A 16,384-nucleotide genomic window follows, 5' to 3' on the forward strand; every position below is an offset into this window, starting at 1 on the left:
CACACAAATGTAGTGCAGGCCAAATAATGCAAATCCCAAAAGCTCTTTAAAGCATGTCTGTCAGACCCCCTCCCCTCCCCTTTTTACACCCACCGATCCCGGCCCAGACAGCGGCACGGGCCAGGCTGCCCTGCCCGAGGCCTTCTGTGGCTCTCCCAGCAGCTAAATATGCTTTTAATTTTTCATTGCAGCGCTTTTGCTTCACAGGCAGATTGCGAGAGGGAAAATAACAATGTAAAATCCAGACGCCCCATGGAGAGAGTGTGTTTACAAAAAAAGAGAGAGAGAAAAAAACAAAAAAAAGAGAATATTACTCCAAATCTGAAGAATAAACAAGAATATTTAGGCACAAACAATCCCCTATACGGTTGCGACATAAGCTGACACAGGCCTCACACAGCAGAGATATAAACACAGAGTCACTTCCTTCAGTTCACACATGCACGCGGCACGCCCCACCAGTCAAAGACACATTACGGCTAAAGCAGACGAGAGAGAGTGAAGGAAGAGGAGAGAACTCAAACAGAACAACAAAAACATTCCAGTACACATCGTATTTTTACCTGCTTCGCTTTTTAACTGCAGGCAAATAAACTCAGACTTTTCTTTGGATGGCCCCATGTGGAAAAGGAAAAAGGCATAATCATCTCAGAATAATGCAGTGAAGGCCCTGAGCAAGGGAGAACAACCACACAGTGGACTTTTTACATCTGAGTCGAGCTGTTCACCGGTCCAAACAAAGAGGACTTTTCCAGACCCAATCGAGCACACCATCATATCAAAACACATTTTCAGACTAACCTCATTCTTTACGCCTACGATGCTTATCTCTACATTCAAGGCCTTTCGAGTGACTAAAACATTTTCATGATGACTATCGTAGCAGCCTCCTATAACGGTACATTCGTGACTGAAATCCAGTATGGTCCAAACCTCTCAGAGCACTCTATTATACATGACTGCTACATTGTGTGCTTGAAATATGCAACAGCAGCCAAAGTGCTAAGAGAGAGAGAAGGGCTGTGCACTAGGTCAGCAAAGCTCTTCAACCCTTTGAGGAATCCAGGCCACAGATACCATTCATAACACACTATTCATCCCTTATACACAATCCATAAAGCAGAGATATGAAAAAAAGAGAAAAGAGGTGTGAACTTTCCTTACCAGACCCTTCTAAAAGGGGTCATATAATACATTTTACATCATTTTTGTTTGCTGTACTGCACATAAAAACAGATCATGATGCCGCTTTCATGACCTTCCTCATAAAATGACCCTTCCAAAAATAAAGATTTTTGTTTAATTGACATTTATTTTTGTTTAATAAACATTTATTGTGCTAATTGTCGAAAAAATTGTGTGGAAATACTTTTGTTAGGATTCTTTGATGAATAGAAAGTTGAAAAGAATGGCATGTATTAAATAAATCTGACTCTTACTGACACTTTTGATCAATTCCATGCGTCATTTCTGAAGAAAAAAAAAAATCTGTAAAAAGAAAATTCATACTGAAAGAACTTTCGAATGGTAGTGTATATACACAAAAGTCTCATTTAAATAAAAAGAAATACGACAGGTAACTACAATTAGGATCATTTAAAAAACGGCAAAGTTTGCGATGAGATCAGTCCTTGGACTCTGGCATTCATTAAATACATCAGTCTGAAAATATTGTATCCACCGTCAGTTCTTCACTTTTCCATTACATTTCAGCACTCAGCGGAGAGCGAGCCTGTGTTTGCTGCCGCGTGGGTAGACCTCATATGAAAAGGAAGCACTGAATGACTATTGATTGAGCTACAGAGGGCAAATTAGGTCAGCAACAAGGCACATCCAACCAACAGAAACACAGACATGCGCGCGCACACGCACACACAGGCTGGAGGACGGGTCTAACCCCCCCACCCATTCCGCATGCCGGCTGTCACTTGAGTAGAGAAGGGTGAGACTGGAACAGAGAGGGGGTGAGGAAGAGAAAGAGAGTAGAGGGGTGAACTGGAGGGATGGAGGGCTCTGACACAGGCTGAACCACACAGGGCAGATTTAATCTGGAGGGTAAAAAACAGACGCCGTGGGCTGCAGTGGGCAATTTCTGGATCAGCCCATACAGCCTTGACTTGCCCATGACACTTCCACAGATCATTATCACACTCAACTCAATGCGTAACAGAAATCAGATTCAGGTCTACTGATCTGGATCTTTTCATTCAACTTAACATGAACTTTCACAGAAGTTTTGCTTAAACACAAATTTAAACAGAGCAGCAAAAATACAAAGGCATACAACAGCTGATTCTACATGATGCATTTGTTTGGCACACAAGAAGACAAAATTCTTTCCTAAGTAACTTTCGTTTCATTTTACTTTTTCATGCTGCGTTTAGTGTGAAAGGGCCTTTAGCGTGGATGTTTGTAAAGCTGAACTTGCATGCCTCTCTGTTTGAAATCATTGAGTTTGACAAAACACAAACTCAGTGAACTGTGATACATGCAAATTTGATGCAGAGGGAGAGAAGGACAAAAGCAACTTCGACATCAGACCAGACTGTCTGTGGGACCATTTCACCCTGTGGAACATACCCCAACCCAGCCCCCACAGCCCCCCTTTAAAATCACTTTAAGACCACTGCTATTCCCCCTTCCCCCAGTCTAAACCCAGACGGCATGCAGTCATTTAGTATTAACAACAGAGTTAATACTAAACAACACTGCAGTGCAGTGATGACAGACACATACCTGATCGCACAGTTACTGCTGAAGATAGCTAAACCAACTTACGCTTTTTATGTCTAAACATACAGTAATTCAACTGTGGATTAACTGGTCATAATATCTGTATTGGAATAACATCTGGAAGCTGACAATATAGAAAATCTGACTGTAAAAATACTGCATAAATGTCTGCAGGAAACCAAACTCAAATGGAAACTTATATAGGCTAATATTTTTTTTCTAATTCAAGCCAAGTACACCTGCTTATCCTTTATTTCGTAATGTGAGTGAGGGTAAAGTATCACGTTTAACTTGTATTATTTTTTGAAAGGCTTTGGTTTTCCTCCCTCTGCTAAAGTCATTAAGGCCTTCCCCAAGTAAATGGAGCCCTGCAGGGGTCTCATGCGCAGGTGGTTGAATGTGGTTATGGGGGCCCGTTCTCAGCAGGGCAGCAGGACTATAGCAGAAACACTACAACCATCATACAAATGCAGCACGGGCCCAAATTAACACTAGTTAGTCACTTATCTAGCAATTAAATATTGCATAGTTTAAATTGCCATGTAAAATAATGTAAAAATTAGCTACTCAAATAATAGTAAAATAATAAGTATAGGAAAGGGAAGCCAACAGTTGTTCCCTTTGTTGTCATTAAGTCCAGAACACCACGTGTCTTTGTGACAGTGGTGTTTCAATGAGACTGGCCAGTATGTGATGCTGCTGTAAACAAGAAAATCAAAACATTTCTAGACATTTATCTATTGTTTTAGCACTTCAAATCTTGTTTTGTCCTTGTTCATAAAACTAAAATGAGGTGGTGTAATGTACACCACAATGTCAAAGGCCTTCCTAACCTACACCTGCACCTCAGGTTCTCTAGCGTGGAGTAGACTTTCACTTCCAAAGAAAAGTGAAAGATGGAGCCTTTTCTTATTTAAAAAAAAAGAAAAAAAAAGAAAAGTGTAATATGCGCCTACTTAATTTGCCACAAAATGAAAGATCCATCCCTTCCATTTTCTAAACAAAAGTTACTGTGTTATTGATCTTACTGTGAACAGCTAATGCACATGTGTGCATGTTTCAATTATGTTATTTTTCATCTAATAACTCAATCTTACATAAAAATGACAGACTGGAGATGTATGCTGGACTTCACCACTAATCTCAACCACTTTCTTACAATCAACTGCAAGTTCGCATTCAGCTCTGCCTCCATTCAATCAACAGCCGATGGACAGAACCAAGTCACATTATTTTTCAATAATCCATTTCACTCAGATGTACCTCCATGATGTACCATCATGGAAGAAAATATTTGGCGCTACTTCAGTTTAATTGCAACATTAATATTCAAGGGGACAATATTTTCTCAGGTTCGAAATCAAAATTGAGTAAAGGTTACTTGATACAGTATGTTCTGAACCTCTCTCGTGCAGTGTATGAGTACCTGTCCATATTATTATTATTCTTTACCATTACTTTTTGACAGGTACATTTTCTGCAAATATGCTTCTTCACTTATAATTCTGTTAGAACTAGGCTCTGGGCACTGGTAACCAACAACTCTGCAAAAAAAGTGTGACGAGCATTTCTTACAAGATAACTGACGAGAGACTAGAGCTTGTTTAAAAATCTTTGTAAAAATGTGGTTTGACATTGATAGCCTTTGCAATGCATCACTTGTGAAGTGGCTTGACCACAGACAGCTGCTGTGTCCGGCCTGTTCTTCACATCCTCCCATACCACCTTTTCAAAATTGTGATGAGAATTGTTGAAAACCCAAAAGGCTAAAGCTGGCTAGACACATCATGAGTAGTGTAATAGAAAACAGAGTGTGAAGACAAGGCAGTGTAAAGACAACTGTGAAGAAAGAGCCAACAAAACAGATTATTCACATTGTCATGAGTAGAACTGTATTTCAGGCTCTTGGGCACAGTTTTTCAAGATGCAGAATTAACTTAAATCAACTTAAACCCAAAGTATACTTCAGTTTTTACATCAGAGTATGCCTGCACGCACATACTATAGACAGATTTTTCTAACCATACACAATGTGTACACTCAGCTCGCATATGCACCTACAATTGTTATGCACTAATTAGTTTGTCCACAAGGACAAAACACTGACCTGAACCATTGTTTCAAAACCGAAATGGAGGAGTCAGAGTAACCAATTCTAGAGATGGCAACCCCTATAGACCTGTACTGACGAGCGCTAGTGTAAGGGGATAGAGTTGCATGCAAGGGGTTGTCCAACGTTTTTAACTGCAAGTTGTACAACATATTTAATTGCACAAAACTTCTGTAAGAAATAGTACAGGTAGTGGACAAGGATACAACTCTGCATGTTTCGACTGTCTGGGTTCACGCACGCTATGAAATGAAGCTGTAGGCATACACTAAATGTTCATGTCAAAACTGAAGTATACTTTGAGCTTTATTAGTCATATACAGGATGACACATTTACCCCTGAACAAGTGTGTTTACATTATATTATGGGAAAATGTTAATGTAATATAATGTAATATAATATAACATCATAAGCGTTACTAAAATTATTAAATATAAATATTAAAACTATTAGTAGCAGTAGTAACAAAATTTTTCAATATCGATAATTTTCATGATAAGTTTCAAATCTTTATTTCTTTCTTTAAAGTTTGAAAGTAGAATTTTGCTCCCAAGTGAAAGTTGTAGAAACCAGACTGTTAATTGTGGTTTTAAACTACTCTTTATGGTCAGAACATGACAAACACTTCATGTTTTTGAATACTTCACACTTATACAGTCATTTTTCCTTAACACAATAAATGTCTTAAAGAATAAATATTTTCTTAGTCTCTGCATGTATTAATGAGTGACAGTTTCAAATCATTTGTGTTGCCTGACTTTGATGATGCACAGTTTGCAGTGCAGGCTGCAATATTAATATAAAAATTTTTGTCCTTGTAAACAGAAGTCTAAATACATTTTGTATAGGGCTGCCCCCTAATAGTCGACCAAAATTTTATTAGGTCGCAGAAGAAAAAAAAAACAAATTCAAAAATCAAAAAAATCCACAGGCGAAGTCACGCAGTCCATGACAGACAGATAGTTCACGGCTGGTCTATGGTAATACAATACTCGGACTAGATTGTGCTTTTTTCGGTACTTTACTCTCTGTGTAACAACAAAAACATTTATTTCAGTGAAAAAAATAAGTCCAAAACGCTCAATTTCAACATTTTGAACAATAGGTCCCTACAATTTTTTTTTCTGTTTTTTTCTTCCAGAAATTCTTGTGTTTTATTTTTTACTGATAATCAAATGAAGTCATGAAACATTTATTTTTAATCAAATGAAACCCTTTTATTTTTTTGGCAAACAAACAAAGGTTTACTTTTTTAAAGGAACACTCCACTTTTTTTGGAAATAGGCTCATTTTACAACTCCCCAAGAGTTAAACAGTTGAGTTTTACCGTTTTTGAATCCATTCAGCCGATCTCCGGGTCTGGCGGTAGCACTTTTAGCTTAGCATAGATCATTGAATCGGATTAGACCATTAGCATCTCGCTCAAAAATGACCAAAGAGTTTAGATCATTTTCCTATTTAAAGATTGACTCTTCTGCAGTTACATCGTGTACTAAGACAGATGGAAAATGAAAAGTTGCGATTTTCTAGGCACATATGGCTATGAACTATACTCTCATTCCGGCTAAATAATCAAGGAATTTTGCTGCCGTACCATGGGTGCAGCAGGCGCAATGATATTACACAGCGCCTGAAAGTAGTCCCCAGCTCAGTAGCCTATGATATAGCTGGGGACCAGGGTACAGCAACAAAGTTCCTTGATTATTACGCTGGAATGATTATATCAGCCTAGAAAATCGCAACTTTTAATTTTCCGTCATTTTCCTTAGTACACGATGTAACTACAGAAGTGTCAAGTTTTAAATAGGAAAATTATCGAAACTCTTTGGTCATTTTTGATGACCAAATGCTAATGGTCTAATCCGATTCAATGATCTATGCTAAGCTAAGCTAAAAGTGCTACTGCCAGACCCGGAGATCGGCTGAATGGATTCAAAAACGGTAAAACTCAACTGTTTAACTCTTGGGGAGTTGTAAAATGAGCCTATTTCCAAAAAAAGTGGAGTGTTCCTTTAATACATGGTAGAAAATTTGTGTGAATAATATTAAAAGTGGTTGTAATAATTATTTTTATCATTTAATTGTTTTATTTAAATTTATCAGTAAATGTAAAGACGTACATTATACTGTACAAAAGTAATACAGGAGTAATATATGTGTTACATGTTAAACTGCACTTTTATTTTGACAGGTTGCCTTGAAGTTTCTGTGTGTATACAGTGATATGATGCTAGTTTTCTCAAATGAAACGGTAAAATTGTGAACCAAAGCAAGAATCCATATTCAGAAAGACACGGGAAACACATAGAACGGTTGCCTGTAGGGGTGGGCGATATGGAAAAAATATATCACGTGTTTGTTTTTTTTTTAAATATCATGATTCACGATTTTATGTGTGTGTCGTGACGTATTGTCAAGTATGGTGACCCATACTCGAAATTGGTGCTCTGCGTTTAACCCATCCAAGTGCACACACACAGCAGTGAGTAGTGAACAAATGCACACACACACACACACACACACCGTGAACACACACCCGCAGCCATGCTGCAGCGCCCGGGGAGCAGTTGGGGGTTCGGTGCCTTGCTCAAGGGCACCTCAGTCGTGGTATTGAGGGTGGAGAGAGCGCTGTACATTCCCTCCCCCCACCTACAATTCCTGCCGGCCGGGGGCTCGAACCCGCAACCTTTCGATTACGAGTCCGACTCTCTGACCATTAGGCCACGACTTCCCCAATCACGATTCTTTATCAAGTTGTCTGAGCATTACAGCCAAACTAGAAAGACAAAGCCTTCCAAGGTAACAAAAAAAAAGACATGGCAGATATTTAGGCCAAAGTGGGCGAAGATAAAAATCTTTGTCATTATTTTATCTTTCTTATTAAAAAATAAGAACAAAAGATGCACATTACAAATACACATAATATACAAATAAAACAAACAGTGATTTATTTTCAGGTACAATAGGTGTATTTAGCAGAGCATTCAAGAAATTGAATGAACAAATATAAAAATAAAACTATATAGACTGATTCCTAAAGCAACTGTATTAAAGTTTTTCAGTCAAGAATAGTGAGTGATTTTTTTCTCTTTGCGTTTTGTTGTTTTGTTAATGTTAAATGAATAGTTCCCCCAAAAATAAATATTCTGTCATCTGTCTGTCAATTCTGTCATAATGTTTTAATTTTTATACCATCATTTACTCCTTTACTCCAGCCTCCTTACCGTTTTTCCCTGACATTTATAATCATTAGCTTCTGCGGTGTGCTGTGGCAAGCTTTACGCATGTGCTTGAGCGCTTACAGGCTATGTAGGCAATTAAAGACACATTATAATGATTTAAATGGTTTATTAATAAACGTGTGATTAGTCGACTAATGCTTAAAATGAACGACTACTAGTTGACCAGAAAAATCTTTAGTCAAGGGCAATGCTGGCAGAGGCAGGCGCGCTGATGTTTGATTCACTGCATTTTATTTTGATAAAGTACCAACTGCGCTGTCAAGTTAGCAATCCTGGAACTGATACGTTTTGTGTGTGTGTGTGTGTGTGTGTGTGTTCACAGCGCGATTACTTCAACTGTTTCCTTATAAAAGCAGAATCAACTTAAAAAAAATCGTGAATCGTGATATTTCTAAAAAATAAAAATCACGATATGATATTTTTTTCCATATCGCCCACACCTACTTGTATGTATATGTATTGCAGATTTTATATAACAACTTAATATAATATTTAGCATTTTCACATCTAGGTGGAAAAAAATAAAAATCATTTGTACTACTGTCTGTTCAAATTAAATGAAAAGAAACCTAGCATAATAGATTTGCTGTAATTTTCTTGTTGTACCGAAATCGTATCAGACCGTGACCCCTGAACCGAGGTACGTACCGAAGCGTGACATCTGTGTAGGTTACACCCCTAATGTCTACATAAATAATCAAATTTGGACGATTTTTAAGATTCTATTGATTAATTAATTTATTGTTTTGCCACAATTTAATTTTTTAGAAATTGAGGAATCGTGATTTTGAATAGAAATATTACCAAACGTTAGAATTAGACACTTGGGTAACAGTAAAGAGAAAAGAACGATCCAACCACATATTGGCGCATGTGATTAACCGCCCACGAGTGAAGCACTGATATTGCTAGCCGCCGTTCACACAGAATGCGTTTTTGTGTTGATGTGACAAGGGCAGTGGAATAGGAAAAACATGCAAGAAGATGGGAGTGAACTTCTTTTAACTTGAGGGCCTCAGTTTTAAAATGCCGTTTCATGCATGAGATGCGAGTGCAACAGTCAAACACGCACGTTTACATAGAAATACAATGGAAAAGCAGCACAATCGAATGAAAAACCTGCGAAGAACTACTACTGAATGGCTAATAGTTCATGTTTGCATCATGGTGTATCATTTATAGTTAATAATAGTCTACTGATGTTACCTTTGACTTACCTTGACTTTTGTGATTTTTTTTTCTCGTATTTTTCTGAACATATGTCTAAGACAAGTTTGTACAAGATGTAATTGTAGTTCATGCATCTTTTCTGCAAAGATATTAGCAAGTGATCTGTTTAACATTTACATCATGTTGACAACTTCATGTGTGGTGCACTTGGAATAGAATTGTCTTTAACAAGATGGTTAATAAAGAAAAAGTTACTTGAATCATGGTGTAGTTACATTTTCAAGCTGACTAGTTAAACATTTTAAAAAATACAAAAAATAAATAAAGAATTGGTCAAACGTTCTGGAAAAAAATTAAATCGAGATTGAAATTTTTCATCATATCACCCAACCCTAATTGCGGTCCAAGCCTACACAGAGCCACCTCAGTCTTAAAATTAGAGACCACAGCGAATTAACTTGGATCAGTGTCAGTGTACATTCATGGCAGACTTTATAGTAAGTCTCTCAAAACTCTCAGACAAACTTCAAAACATCCTGCGCAAAGTCTACACTGTGTGTGTTTTTTATTTTTTAAGAAGAGCACCAGAGTTCAAGGACAGTTATTTTCTCACGGTAGTCAGAAGCAGTCTGAGGGTCAGCAGTAGGGTTTGTGATGACAGACTAGCACAAAGCAGTCTTGTTGTCTGATGTACAGAGTGTCTATTATTCCAGCAGATATGGAGGCGGCATAGAGCTTTTCTAAACCTTCAACCCCGGCAGGAGCCACAAACTCAGAAGCGGCCCACGCCCTCCCCTGGGCAGACGGAGCATTCCTGAGGGCTGACTAACCCTGCCTCAAACAACACACACACGGGAGAGACGTGTCTGTGTTGAGGCTAACACTCAAATACCTGCTCTCAATGTACAGACTTGCTTAGACACAATAACGGTGTGTGTCCATATACAGTACACAATGAGTGCCCTCACTTCCAGAACATAGAAATGCACAAACACATATTGTAGTGTACACAAACTCACAGACGACAAACTGTGTCACTAATCTTCACCACAACCAGAGTCAGACTTGGCACACTCGGCTTCTCCATCACTTGGGTGCTACAGCCATCATTATACTATTATATTATTCTATATCTGTCTATTTTTACATTATGGCAGCTGTGCTTCAACGCATTGTGCTAGTTATTTGCATGGTAAGAACTTAAGCAAGTTTTGCATTTTACATCTATTTATATTCATGTAAATGCATTTTATCCGAAAGTGCTTTACATTGCGTTTAAGATATACAATTTATCAGTTCATGCACTCCCTTGAAATCATGACCTTGGCATTGCTAGCATCATGTTTTACTGTATGAGCTGCACAGGGCTCGCAAAATCGCTAGCTCGGCGTCCCGGGGCTATTGTGTTTTCCAGTCGGGCTACCAAAATGTATCACTGCCCTGCCCGACATGCTACCTTAAATACAGGGCTCCCACGCAGTGTTCCCTCTAAGCGGAGCGCGCGTGCGCGACCACGCTCTTCTTTCACCGCGGCCGCGAAGAACAAATAACGTGCCTCGCGCACACAAAAATGAGTTGGAAAGCCATTTGATTGAATGCCGCCAGTAAAAGGGAAAGAATAGCAATGCGCGGGCAAACCGCTATAGAGCTGATGTCACGACAGAGTTAGAGCCGGTGAATACGGTTTACAGGTTTCATAGAAAGAGAACGATATGCACCAAATGAGTCGCTGTAGAAACTGAATACTTCAATGGTTGCGGTGTGCTCAACACGAGAGACAATGCAAACGCAATGGCATGTGAAATAAAATGTCCTCATGCATTAAAGAAGACTGGCTTGATTAAGTACTGGAAATATATATATTTAACTTACAGATCTCAGCTTAAGTTTTGCTTCAGTTTGTATTCTATTCTATTAATATAAAAAAAGATTATATTAAATAATTGACCTTGTTTTTGAGCCTTTGACTTTGAGTCTCTTGCTCATCAAGGCTGTATTCATTTCAAAAACACAGAAAAAAGTGATATAGTGAAATATTATTGCAATTTCTAATATTGGTTTCCTGTTTTAATACCTATACTATAAAATACTATATTACTCCAGTCTTCAGTGTCCCATGATCCTTCAGAAATCATTCTAATATGCTGATTTATTCTCAGTGTTGAAACTGATGTGCTGCTTAATATTTTTTTGGAACCTGTGTTACTTTTTTCTTTGATTAATAAAAAGTTTAAAAGAACAGCATTTATTCAAAATAGAAATATTGGAAGTCTTTACTATAAATTTTATCCATTTAACACATCCTTGCTGAATAAAGTTTAACTTTCTTTAAACTTTTTTAAAGTATCTTTGAATAGTTTATATTGTAACACTGTTCTTTTTAACTTTTTTTTTTTTTTTTTTAAATATCACAGGCCCCAAAAATACATATACATATACATATATCAAATTTAAAAATAAATAAAAAAGCAGTACAACTGTTTCCAACATTGATTAAAAATCAGCGTATTAGAATGATTTCTAAAGGATCATGTGACTCTGAAAATACTGCTTTGCTTCACAGGAATTAATTACATTTTAAAGTATATTAAAATAGAAAACATTTATTTTAAATTGCAATAATATTTCACAATATTATTTTGTGAAATAGTATTCAGTATTTTTTATCAAATAGATACAGCCTTGATGAGCATAAGAAACTTATTTAAAAAAACTTTATTGATCCAAACTTTTGAACTGCAGTGTATTGTACAGTAAAACCTAAAATGTACATCATTTAGTTACATCAAGGGTCAAATCAAATATAAATAGCACATTAAAGTTAAAAGTTACACACTTTATTTGTGCGTGCGTGCTGTACAGGTCTGGTATAAAGAATGCTTTTGCTCAGGTGACCGAAATGTCCGCCCAACAGAGAAAAGTTTTGCTGAGCAAGAAACAAAATTAGAGGGAACATTGCTCCCACGGGTCCTTTGATACAACTAAACTGAAGAGTTAAGGCCTTATACCATTTAACGTATTTAAAACTAAGAAATAATTTTTCAAATTGCCTTAAATAGATTTTTAAGAATTCTGCAGATACCTTGTAAATAGTCAAATAAAACTCTTTCCTTGATATTCGTTGATATTTGTGTATTGAAAATGTTTTTGATTGACATTTATGGTCTTTATTTTATTTGGGCTAGTTAAATTAATTTTCGGGCTACCAAAATCTGAAGAGTACCTGCCCGAAGGGCTACCAGGGATTTAGAATGTGTACAGCTGTAGCAGCAGTGCTTAAATAACATTCATGCAGACGTCTTTGTCTCAAGCTGTTTTGTGTCTCCGAGCCCCACCGCAACGTTGCGTTTTTAAAAATAGTCCACAGGGCTTTCCTGTAGCTCAAATAGTAGAGCATGGAGCTAGCAACGCCAAGGTCATGGGATCGATTCCCAGGGAAAGCAAGAGCTGATAAAATGTAAAAACTGTAACTTGAATGCAATGTAAGTCTCTTTGGATAAAAGCGTCTGCTAAATGCATAAATGTAAATGTAATTTTAAAAAGCGTGTCTGGTCTCCTGCATACTGTTGTATTCAGTTGCACTCTGCACTTTCAGGATCAGGTGAACCCTAAACCAGACTAATAGCCCTTTAGGGCAAGTCTTTTGTCAACCCACAAACTAATCAATACTAAAAATATGTAGTTTTACATACCTCTACCATGAATCATCACTATTAAGCCCGCAGGTTGCCCCAGGGCAGTCCCTGTAATAAGAGTACAGCAAGTTGCTTTAGATAAAAGGTGTTAAAAGACCATGACAGGTCTGAGGCCAATGGTGCTCACATAGTGTCTTTACTGTTAGTTTCAACCATCACTTCAAAGAGTTGTGAAATTCTGTCACGCTTTCTTTCACTCTCTTTACATCAGCTGCCACACAATAACTCTGAATCATCAGACAGATTCACTTCCCTCAGATGCGCGACGCTTTGAAGGCATTACCCCGACTGAAACAAAACAACCCGACACGTCAATTACAAGCCAATGACATCCAATCTTCATGTTTTATCAAAAGCACTTTTCAATCACTGTATACTGTATAGAGTTTCAGGATGCCAGACTTAAAGTCAGACATCTCTTCAAGGCACAGACAATTTCAGTATCAAATGCCAACAATAAACTCCATTGCCACAGAAGGGCACATATAATTTCTTAGCTGATAGGAGACTTGTTTGAGAAATCGGCTGAATGCGCCTACACAATGGACCACAGATTTTATTCACAGTTCAAATGCATTTGAAGTCATTGTGCGTGGAGTGCAAAAGCAAACAAAGACTGCGGGGTTGAGATATAGTAGGCATCCCAGAACACAGAGACACTGCGGAGCAAACATCCTCTCAGGAAGTCTATGTGGAGACTATGTAGGGCTTCGACAGGTGTATGGCAGGCGAAGGAAGTGTGACCATGGTATAATTATGTTTTTCGTATCCTGTCTTGGACAATTTCAATCTGTCTTCCATCTCCTCTTTCTGCTGCTTCTTTTGAACTCAATGTCCTCTTCCACTCTTTTCAATCTCTTTATCGCTCTTTCTCTGGATCTCCAGCAGGCTGGGACAGGCTTCCGGCATGAGCAGCATGTAAGGGCAAAACAGGATTGTGTGGCCTGAAGCGAGTCGAGGGTGTCTGAGGAATCTGGATCCTCCAGCAGGGTGAGGCAGAGTGTTGTGAAGGCTCCCAAGGCGGCTCTACAGATCTGGCCAAGAATAGTGTCTTGGACTGGATGCTGTGCTGATTCAGGTTACACTACTCTAACAACAAGGAAAAAAACTGAAGTAGAAGCCAAAACTGTTTTGATGCACAAAACCAGTCAATCCGAGTTAACCTGGTACACACATCCCAATAGTTGAAGTCTTCATTTCTTACAGTTTCTGTCACCACCGAGCTCTACCAGAGAAGCACCAGTGGGTCACACCACAAAGCCACAGGCTCAAACTCCCTCTCCCTTCGGGGTGACTCAGCCTGATCTCTGGCTGGGAGCCCTGCTTTCACTGAGATAGCTGTTGTTTGAAAACAACAACCAATACAACAGTGCTGCAGGCTTGGACCGCAGCTGCTCGGCCCTTTAACACCACACAATTTTGCAAATTTCAAATTTGGAAAAGAAATCTCAAAGGGACTCTATTTATGTCCACTATATATGTCTATAAATGTAAATGTTGACTATAAGGTTACAAAGTTCTTTGTTGTGTCTTCTAGTTTTTATTAAATTCCGTTAGGCAACCCAATTTAGTAAATATAGTAAATTTAGTCAAGCAACCCAAATGTGTCAAGGCAATGGCATATAGCTCATGAATAAACTCTCCTATGAGGTTTACCAGCATAGTAATTCTGTAACATCTTGTTCCATTTCAGACAGCTACTTGTGATTAGAAGGCTGAAGACTGCAGATGGGTGAGATTTTGTGGCCTTTATATAAAACTAAGTCTCTTTTGTAAACTATGAATAAAATAGCTATAAAGTGAAATTGTTGAATTGCAATCTTCACAAATATGAGGTTTTCAATGGCAATACAGTCAGAGGTTGCTTTACAAATAATCATTATCCATCAATTTGACTGACTTGGTGGTAAATTTCCATCATGCTCTAGTTATTTTCCTTTAAATCTTGCATTGCTTAATGTGATATTGATATAACAAAAAGATTTCCTGTCAAGAGCTCTTTTAGTATTTCCAATCACTCTTTTTATTCTAATCTTATAATGTGAAAAAGACAACAGACACTGCGATCTGGTGTCCTGATTTAAAAACCAACATCCCATGAATTATTTCACTTTTTCTTTCACACGTGTCTCTCTCTCGGTGCATGAAGAGGAAGCTTTCTACCCTTTTTGTCACTTCTAAATTATAATCTCTATATTAGCATCTTTTACTGTTGGAATTCTAATAGAGATGTGTAATACAACAGTTTATTATTTTTACTTTACCAGACTGACAAAATCATTTGGAAATTCTCATGTGTTTTCAAGATTTGCTAAATAATGTAAAATGTTTGGTTTATGTATATGCTGGAGACAATATGTAGAGACTACTGACCAATATAGTGACAATATACACTACTGTTCTAAAGTTTGGGGTTGGATTTTTTAAAAATATCTTAAAATGTTTTATTTTTTAATGCATGTAATTTAATCCTGTGATGGCAGATTCTAATTTTCAGCAGTCATTGCTCGTCAGAGTCACATGATCTATCAGAAATCATTCTAATATGCTGATTTGGTGCTCAAGAAACATTTCTAATTATTATCAATGTTGAAAACATTTATATAAAAATTACTTTTATGGAAACTGATACATTCAGAATTATTTAATGCAGTGCTTTCCTGGAGGACACCCCGCCAGGCACCTTTTGTATGTCTCCCTTATCCAACACACCTGATTCCACTCATCAGCTCGTTAGTAGAGACTGCAAGAACTAAATTGGGTGTGTCTGATTAGGGAGACATACAAAATGTGCAGGGCAGGGGGTCCTTCAGGACAGGTTTGGGAAGCGCTGATTTAATGAATAGAAAGGTCAAAAGAACAGCCGTTATTCAAAAAAAAAAATAAATAAATTGTAACATAAATGTCACTTTGGCTCAAATGCAAATGTATTATTATCAAATGCAATTTAATAACTGACCTTTATCTGCAATCCTAACCCTATGCCAGGAAAGTCTTTCTATACGAAACAGCTTGCAACAACAAAAAGCATCGTTTACAACCACTTAAGTGACCTCTATAAACGACTTCTGGATTTGCACGTTTAAATGCATCAACAAACAGGATGACAGAACCAGAGCCTAGATCAAGTTTCTCTGTACTGAAGTGCTGAGACTGAAGATCTGCTGCTTGTAGGCAACCCTCGTGTGGCTCGTAGGGGCAAGACCTGCCAGCATCGTACTGTGACATAAGATTAACCAGTCCTTGCAAAACTGAGAGGAAAAACAACAACCTACATCCCGTATCCACCTATGCACACACACATTCACAATATGTGCACACAATTCATAACACACCGTTTAGCCCAGATACAGCAGCTCCAGCGCTCCCCAGATTAAGGTCGGGTTATATAACCTCATCACAACCCAAACGACAACCCCAGGCAAGGCAAATG

General features: G+C 37.9%; 1 protein-coding gene across 1 annotated transcript in view; it reads right to left on the reverse strand.

The window, feature by feature from the left end:
- The window catches only part of LOC306870984 (mothers against decapentaplegic homolog 3), a 36,100-nt gene that overhangs the window by 18,989 nt on the left and 727 nt on the right, over positions 1-16,384 (reverse strand). The gene's annotated exons all lie outside the window — the stretch shown is intronic.

Source organism: Barbus barbus, assembly GCF_936440315.1.
Source record: "Barbus barbus genome assembly, chromosome: 1".
In the NCBI taxonomy this organism is placed as follows: domain Eukaryota; kingdom Metazoa; phylum Chordata; class Actinopteri; order Cypriniformes; family Cyprinidae; genus Barbus; species Barbus barbus.